General features: G+C 34.8%; 1 pseudogene; it reads left to right on the plus strand.

Annotated features, from left to right (window-relative positions):
* The first annotated feature begins 4,130 nt into the window (after positions 1-4,130).
* LOC111742623 lies at positions 4,131-4,246 on the plus strand (annotated as a pseudogene).
* Positions 4,247-8,515: the final 4,269 nt, after the last annotated feature.

The raw sequence follows: 8,515 nt of genomic DNA on the forward strand, positions 1-8,515 counted from the left end.
ATGAAGATGGTTGTTGCATCACCAAGCTTACCCTGACTAATGCAAAGCTTACATTAAAATTGTATCTTCTGGATATATTGGTTATGTGGCTATCATGGAGGTGTACTACTAAGATCTCCTACAAGAGCAATTGCAGTCAGAAGGATAGTCAATTGACAACCCCAGCTACTGCTTCTTTGGTTCTGCCATGGTATTCACACCAAGGCTAGGCTTCTCCTGGACTACTCCCAGCAGTGACTGAGTACAGAGTGTTAAAGCCAGGATATTCCTACCTAAAGCAGAAATCCTGAAACTTTTGTTTAAGAACTCCCTGTCAATATACTGAGAATTTCTGACAACTACACTGTAGTCAGACTTTCTATCTAATCCTTTGTTACTTCTCTCCTTTCATAGGTTTCAGACCTGATCTCACTCTGAAGGTTCTTCCAACTCCTGCTTCTCCTTCATCTTTCACAGGAGTTTCAACTACTAAATCTCTTACATGTATATCATCTTTACATCCTCTTCATGTAGAACACAAACTAACATACGATAGTCCAAAATTTTCACTATTATATGTAAAATTGTGACAAAAATATTTATGCATGTTTTTGAATTTCAAATAAAATCTTAAAAAATATTCAGCAGTAGACAATATGAATATTTTAGAACTCTTGACACATGCCACATAGTGTTCCAAATTGTTTCAATTTACTCTAATACCAATAGAAAATGAAAGTGTTTATATTACCATATCCTTAGTAGCATTAAGTACTAGTTTTAAAAAATAATAAAAGCGTTTTGCTAATTAAAAGGGCAGCTGTGTTATTATGACCTTTTTCAAACCTAGTGAAGTTAAACATAATTCTAGGTATTTGTATATTGATTACTTTCTCTCTTTTGTGAGAATACTATTTGAATCTTTTGCCCATTTACCTCTCATAGATCTTACCATTTTTTCTATTTATGACATTTATTTTTATTAACTAAAATCTCTAGTTCTTCTTTAATTTCCTTTATAAAAAAAAAAAACAAAATCTAATTTTAAGCAGAAATGGAATAACTAAATAGAAAATATTTCCTTATTAATTACATCCATGTTACATGTGGGTAATGATAAAATATAAGTGGTTTTTAAGTATCACCTTTCCATTTGTTATGAGCTCCTCTCTTACCTGAATGTTAACCTTTATTTTTTGTCAAATTTTAAGCATTAACAATGAAGTATGTGTAGAATTAACCATCATGAAAAGAAAACCTAGAAACCTCTTAAGAAAATGTTATTTTTTTTAAATAAATTTTTTTGTGTGTTTTTTTTTTTTTCCAAATAGCTTTGATGATTGTCTTTTGCCTGTCTTCCATGTCTTCGAGGAATAAAATCAGTTGTGATCGTTCTTCAACTGTATCTTCAAAACAAAAGATCACAAGGAAAAGACTCAATTTTTTATACATACTCTCTATTGGACCACTGAATTAACACACACACACACACACACACAAAACCTTTAAGTCTTAATAGTGACATACAAAAATATAGAAAATAATGTTACAAACACCTTTGCATCCACCATCAAGTTTAAGAAACAAATATTGCTGATTATATTAAAGCCCCTTGTATAATTCCCTCAATCTCTTTCCTTTCCACCCCTCCAAAGATAGCCATCATTATAAATTTAATGTTTATCATCCTTATGCTTGTTTTTATACTTTCACTGCATAAATCATACATCAATAAAAAAATATACATTATTTTGCATCATTTAAATATTATGTAAATTTTATCATATCTTACATATCCTTTTGCAACTTGTTTCTTTACCTCAAAGTAATATTTTTTGAGATTTATTGATCTTGGCAGGTGTAGCACTGGCTCATTTTAACCATTGCATAGAACCTTCCTACTCTAGGCAGTGTCTGTAGATCAGCAGCATCACATCGCCCAGGAGTCTGCTAGAAATGCAGACTCTCAGGGCCAACCCCAGACATACAGAATCAGAATCTATATTTTAATAAGATCCCTACATGATTTCAATACTTACTAAAGTCTGAGAAATATTGGCATTGAATTCCACTGCATTAAAACTTTACACTTTATCCACTCTCTACTAATGGATGTCTAGACCATTTCTAAATTTTTAATATGCTGACTTGATATTTTCCTTGTTCTATGTTTTTGCTTTTTAATAAAAATTTCTATCAACAAAATAATAAATGTTTTAGGAGTAGTTGCTATTTAGTCATGTAAATACTTAATGAGAAAGTAGTTCTTTATCCAAAGATGAGCTGGACTAGTACTGTATAATTTGCTCAATAACCCTCAATGCACAAGACATGTCACATTTCCTTACTTTTATACTGAGCAGACTAAAATCCTGTATTCATTAACCAAGGTCAACGAGATGTCAAATATCACAAATTTCCATGGTTTCTTCACTGTTGCATCCATTATTCTAGCACTTTAACTTACAAAGAGGAGGATGACATGTCTAATGATTAGTCCACCATATTAATGATGAAGATGCTTCCTAACCAAGCCTATGAGATCCTTTCAGAGGTCTGTGGCTCCACTCTGTCTGCACTAAAATTCACAGGGACCATTTCACTAGGTCCACTGCCCTGTACTCACAAGCAGGCATTTGCTTCAAGGTCCTGCCACCTCTAGAGTGATATGTCTCAGCATACTCTCATTGGGTCACCAGCACCCTTCTGTTTTCTTTCTCAGTGTTTGAGACATCAACTTCTTGGGTGTAGTTATTCCCCACTGAGAACACAAAGTACCAACAGAATTTTCTCATGCTCTTTGGGTCAACTCTAGTACACCTCAAATGCCTCCTTTTCTTCATAAAAATTTGTTTTTTATAATTTTTCTTTGGAGAAAGGAGAGCCCAGACTTTGGAAAGAAGCCCAATTTAGGCCCTCTCATTTCTTTAGAAAGAACATACAACTCAGAAAATAATACAAGGTGCCAGTCAATTTCTCATAATTTTCTCTATTGCAAGCCTAACATTTTCTAAAATTGGAGAATCTAACTCAGGGTAAACCAACCAAGTTTTCTTCAGTACTGATTCCTCTTAGCACTGAGTTACCACATTTTTTTAAAACTCATCTACCCCACTCTAACATCTTCCCTTTTATAAATTAGGAATTTGACCCCCAAATTTCCTCTGAAAATGATAGAGTTTCTCCAGAAAATATCACGTAGGAAATAGTCTCACTGGTTTGATGCATCACGACTCCAGTGAGATTTCTCCTTCTGGAACCATCATGGGAGTTTACTCAAAATGTTGCCTTGGCAATGAAGTTCAATCACACAACCAGTCTCTATTATCAATGAATTACAAGACAAATTTTTTTAAAGTAAAACATTCAGCTGCTTAGGCAAAGTAGAAATGATAGTATGCCAGTTACAGTGAGTCACCTTTTGCTCCATAGTTCCTGAGAATATAGACCTGTTTAATAGCACATCAGTAACAAGCTATCAGTAACAATAAATGGGGAATAAGGAGACTGCCAGTGAGCAAATTGTTCATTATAATAACATACCTACAAATCCAATCATTCCACACTCCTGCTCAAAATCCTTCAATGGCCTCATGATGCCACACAATAAAATCTAAACTCTTCAGCATGGCATACTTCTATCTAGCCTTCTAGCTACCATTGTTCCTTCCCATATTTAGTGATTCGGGATGCCACCATACTCTCCCGCCTCTGTGTCTTTGTTCCATATCCCATCTTCCTACCCTCCCCCCAACTTTTGAGTACCTATTTATCTTTTAATTCTTGTGTAATGCTACCTTCCCTGTCTGAAGGTATACTTGTTCTATCAGGCAAAGCAACTATACCACTACTCCCCATCCCTCAATTACAGAACTTTTTATCACTTCGTATAGTCATTGTTTGCCTTGTCACAAACTATAAGCTCCCTGAGAACACAATCCACATTGTAATCTTTCTAATTTGGGTGACTTTGGGCAAATTACTTAACCACTTGTAGCTCAGTTTCCCTGCAGGAAAGTGACTATTAATGCCATACTTCCTGTATTTCAAGAATAAAGGGATGGGACGTGATTCCATACTGTAGCAGTTAGCACGTCTACTTTACATGCAGAAGGTCCTGGGTTCGCACCCCTGTGTAGCCATGGTCTATGATCTATATCCATGCCACCCTGAGCAAGCCCGATGTCTGATCTCAGAAGCTAAGCAGGGTTGGGCCTGGTTAGTACTTGGATGGGAGACCACCTAGGAAGACCAGGTGCTGTAGGCATAAATAATAATAATAAATAAGAATAAGTAAATAAAGGGATGATGTTCAGCCTGGTAATGCTGAGTGTAAAGAGGTTGTACATGAAATTCACAACAGAGAAGGAACAATTCAAAAGTCAGAATTCAAAATTAAAGAGAATCAGGAAAACTGAGACTGAGATCCTGGTGATATTAGAAAATACAACAGTGTTGGGGTTTGAGGCTATCTGATTAAATCTGGAAGAATAAGGTTGTCCCAAGAGACTGAAAGACTTAAGTTTATCCATCCAAACAATAGATATATACACCTGTATTCCCTAATATTACACTACTGGTAATGCCCTGATAGTCTCCATTTTTTCAAGCTTTACCTCAGGAATTAGCTCTAACTTCTCTCATGCTTTCTGTGATATTATGTCAGTAGTGGTAAAAATTAAAATAAAAGTTGGACAGTGTTCATGTTTTCATAAAGTTTTCATAATTGTAAAGACTCAGCATTAAATCATTCTGCCAAAAATTTCTTTAGAGTACACATCAAGCACTAGGTCTGCCTCAAAACTTCAGGTATAAAAGGGATGAAAGGTCATTCATCAGGCTGCAGATGTAACCTAGAAATACCACAGGACTAGGAACAGTGAATCTCAGCCTCCTAGCTCCTATACGCCTTTATACTTTAATCTAGCACGATCTTTAAATAAAAAGTAGATACCCTATTCTGAGATGGTTACAATGGTATTCCCAAATTCATGAAGTTGATTCCACTTCAGCAGTTGTAGTATCCTAAGAAGGATTATTTTCACTTTCATCTTATAGTTTCTGAAACACCCTTAGGAGGTTAATCATCCAGTCAAAATATTAACCCTTAATATCTCTGGAAGAGAGAGATACTGGTAATGATGTTATTCATCCAACCTCATAAACATAACATCATAATTGGGGAATAGCTCAGTGTCACCTTCATATTGACTTGCTGTGACCTAAACTTTCAATATAAATATAGATATAGATACAGAAATACCATAATACATCCTTAACAATATGATATATGTTCTATGACAAAAGGGAGACAGTTAAGGAAAGTCTTAGAGTGTTAACCCATCAATCACTCAGCAGGCCTTCAGTGAAAGACTTATCACCTCTGTTGGCCCATATCCTCTGAACATGGATTTTGGCTTTTTTGAATAAAGTTCACGTATTCCTTAAACTCCACAAAAATGCAAACCATTCTGGGATAACATATAAGAAAAAAATAGTTTTTCCATGAAATCCTCTTTTATTTATTTGGCATTTTTTTAAATTAAATTTATTGGGGTAACATTGGCTAATAATATTAATAATTTCAGGTGTACTTTATAAAACAACATCTGTACACACTATTATGTGTTCATCACCTGATGTCTAGTCTCCTTTTGTCACCTTGTATTTGGTCTCCTTTACCCAATTTGTCTCCTCTCACCCTTACTTCCCCTCTGGTAACCACCATTCTGTTGTCTGTATCTATGAGTTTGGTTCTTTTGTTTGTTTTGTTTGCTCATTTGTTGCTTTTTGTTTAATTTTCTACATATGAGCAAATGAAATATCAGAAAGAGAAATGAAGAAAACAATCCCATTTACAATTGCAACAAAAATGATAAAATACTTAGGAATACACTTAACAAAGGAGGTAAAGAACCTGTACACTGAAAACTATAAGACATTGTTGAAAAGAAATTGAAGAAGACACAAAGAAATGGAAATATATTTCACATTCATAGATCGGAAGAATTAACATTGTTAAAATGGCCATGTTACCTAAAGCCATATACAGATTTAGTACAATCTCTATCAAAATCCCAATGGAATTTTTCACATAAATAAAAAATGTTTATAAATCTCAAATTTATATGGAACCACAAAAGACCCTGAATAGCCAAAGCAATCCTGAGAAAAAAGAAGAAAGCCAATGGAATTACACAATCTGACTTCAGAATATAATAAAAAGCTACAGTTGAAAACAGTATGGTACTGGCAGAAAATGAGACACACAGAAAAATGGAACTAAATTGAGAGCCCACAGATAAAACCACGCATATGAGGACAACTAATTTTCTACAAAAGGGCCAAAAACATACAACAAAGAAAGGAAAGCCTCTTCAATAAATAGTGCTGGGAAAACTAAAAAGCCACATGCAAAAAATACTAGACTACTATCTGACACTGTACATAAAAATTACTAAAAAGCCACATGCAAAAAATACTAGACTACTATCTGACACTGTACATAACTCAAAATACATTAAAGACTTAACTATAACGCCTGAAACAATAGGATATATAAAAGAAAACATAGGCACTAAACTTAAAGATCTTGATCTCAGAAGGATCTTTGTGAACTTGACCCTAAAGGCAAGAGAGGTAAAAGCAAAAATAAACAAATGGGACTATGTCAAATTAAAAAGCTTCTGCACAGCAAAAGAAACCATCAACAAAACAAAAATGTAACCAACTAAATGGGAGAAGAAATTTGCAAATGATACCTCCGATAAGAGGTAATATACAAAATATATAAAGAAACTATACAACTCAATAACAACAACAAATCTTATTTAAAAATGGGCAGAGGACCTAAATAGACACTTTTCCAAGGAAGACATATAAATGGCCAACAAATAAACAGTATATGAAAAGAAGCTTAACTTCACTAGCTATAAGAGAAATGTAAATCAGAACCACAATGAGATACCACCTCACACCTATTAGAATAGCTATTATCAATAAAACAAGAAATAACAAGTATTGGAGAGGATGCAGAAAGAAAAGAACCTTTGTACACATCTGGTGGGAATGTAAATTGGTGCAGCCACTATGGAAAATAGCATGGAGTTTCCTCAAAAAATTAAGAATAGAGCTATTAGATCACTCAGCAGTCCCTCTTCTGTGTATCTACCCAAAAAATTTGAAATGGTCTTTAGAATTAACGATGATTCTCAATAATGTTCTTGGTCAATTTGGAAATCGGTGCTTTTTTCAGGTTTGAAGGTCAGTATCTTTTCCAAATCATGAGGCACTGAATTTTGCTAATATTTTCAGATAAATAATACCTGAAAATACATATGTATGGTTAACATCTTATGCTAGAAATAGAAAAGATGGTTTTATGGGTGGATAGTTCAAGTTGAAGGTTTGTAGTGGTGTGATTCTTGAAGTTTGAAGGCAAGTGAGGTCTAATTCGATCACCTGGAAAATGTGGTGGACAGGTGGGAGGCTTCACAGAGGAGGCTTTCATGAGCCCAACATGGTCTAGGATTAGCATCTTTAGATTTTTAGGCTCAGACTTCATTTCGCCAGCACACTGAAAGCATCTCCGTCTATCAGGGAGTTGGTGGAGCAGGGGACACTCATGTGTGCTAAACTCACACTATCATTAAATAAGATAGAGAATTATTTCTCATTTACATAAAATAAGTCTAGAGGTGAGAACCAGGGCTGGTGTAGTGGTTGCACTATTACCATGGACACAAACTCTATCTCTCTACTCTCCTTACCATTGAGTTCCATCATCAAAGTTACTTTATTATCTCAGATGGCTGTTGGAGCTCCAATAACAATGTCCGCATTTCATGAGAAATAAAAAAGAGATAGATAGCTAAAAAGGGCCATGATGGTCTCCTTTTTGGCCTGCTTTTTAAGAAATATTTTGGAAGACCTATCCAAATATTACTGCTCACATGTTCTGAATAACTGAAAAGAAGGCCTGGATATTTAATATTTTACTGATTCCACCTGTAATAAAATTCGGGTTCGATTAGTAAGGTAGAAGTGGAGAATGGAGGTTATTTGGTAACTAGCATCTCTTCCACAGATTTGTGAATCAAAATATAAAGTTATTAATTTACAGCAATAAATATTACCATGATATTTTAAGAAGCGGGAAGAGTTAGGATGAAAAGTCAAGTCAAGCCATTAAACAGGAACTGGCTGCAGGTATGCAGATGGAAGTTGCCAAGAACTGATCCCAACCAAACAGGTGGCCACAGTTGGATAAATAATAGAGCAGAGCAGAAGTCAAAGCCAGTAAATAAAGCAGGACACCTGAGAGGACAGAAATGTCAGCATAACAGTATAGCAAGGAAGTAGAAGAAAGAAGATCAAACCTGAGTTTTGACTCAAAAAAATTATAAAGGCGATATATTTGCAAAGCCAAAAATAATTCTGCTATAACAAGGTTTCTCAATCTCAGTGCTATTGACATTTTAAACTGAGTAATTCTTTGTTATAGGGGGCTGTCCTTCATTGCAGCATTCTTAGCCTC

Source organism: Pteropus vampyrus, unplaced genomic scaffold (genome assembly GCF_000151845.1).
Source record: "Pteropus vampyrus isolate Shadow unplaced genomic scaffold, Pvam_2.0 Scaffold97, whole genome shotgun sequence".
Taxonomy (NCBI): domain Eukaryota; kingdom Metazoa; phylum Chordata; class Mammalia; order Chiroptera; family Pteropodidae; genus Pteropus; species Pteropus vampyrus.